The following is a 1,086-nucleotide window of genomic DNA, read 5'->3' on the forward strand; positions in this document are numbered from 1 at the left end:
TCTTCATAATAGAGGCACTGGTAACAAGTGAAGTTCAGAAACTGCTGCATAATGTTCTATTGGAACAAGAGTCCAGATATCAGCCAAACATTTGGGACCTGAGTCTAATTAATTCTGCTGCAAAAATGTTGCAAGACTGAGGGCCTCAAAGTGAGAGACCTTTTTAGCCTTTGTTTTTGACAGAAAGGCTTCTTCTTTAGTTGTGAATTTACTGGACTTTTCTATACAAAATGAAGGTATAACTCAAGCATCTTGGGTATGTGAGAATAAATTACTTTTATCTGCTTGTGAATTGGCAGAAGAAAACAGAAATATCCCATTAACAACTGATTTGATTCAAGTAAGCCAATACAAATTTATAATTTCTGACTTGATGAAAATGAAATAGAATGTATTAGAGAAGTTGAGTGGAAAAGTCAAAGCCACTACTGCCTTTCTGCAGCTCTATTATTCACTTATTCATGAAAATTCGCCATTTGAAAGAAGAAAGAACCTGAGTTTTGAAAGATTGTAAAAACAGCTTAAGGCATGCCACCATGTGTTTTCTAAAGTAAAGTCTTATGTTTTGGAATTATCTATAATTGCCCTGGAGATTCAAGCACAGAAAATTATAGAATTGATGGAAGGAGTTAGACTGGCTCCAGAAACATCCCAAGATAAATGGCAGAGATCTGACCTTCTTGCATCAAACAAGTGTTCTAAACCAAATATTCAGAAGTTGAAGTGAATTGTATCTGGGTATACTGCATGGTCAAGTTGAAGCATAGTTATTACCAAATCGGTCTTCTTCCAACAATCCCAGAATTTGGGTTTTAATAGGATTCTCATGGTGAAGAAATTCAACTATTTTGAAGGCTTATTTCACATCAGAACTGTGGATGCCAATAGCAATATGGATATAAGCTGTGAAGCCTGAAGCATAGCAACTAGGAGAGCAGGGATGTTTTCAGACTTGAGGGGAAAATGGTTATAATCTGGACACAGATTATATGAGCTATAATTAGAAATAAATATGAGAAATAAAATAAATATGAAATAAATTATGATCCTCTTTGAAGCATATTTGTAAAAACTACGAATCAAATG

General features: G+C 34.5%; 1 pseudogene; it reads left to right on the top strand.

Moving 5' to 3' along the window:
• Positions 1 to 373: 373 nt before the first annotated feature.
• On the top strand, positions 374 to 816 carry LOC141506778 (cyclin-G1 pseudogene; annotated as a pseudogene).
• Positions 817 to 1,086: the final 270 nt, after the last annotated feature.

Source organism: Macrotis lagotis, chromosome 1 (genome assembly GCF_037893015.1).
Source record: "Macrotis lagotis isolate mMagLag1 chromosome 1, bilby.v1.9.chrom.fasta, whole genome shotgun sequence".
Classification (NCBI taxonomy): Eukaryota; Metazoa; Chordata; class Mammalia; order Peramelemorphia; family Peramelidae; genus Macrotis; species Macrotis lagotis.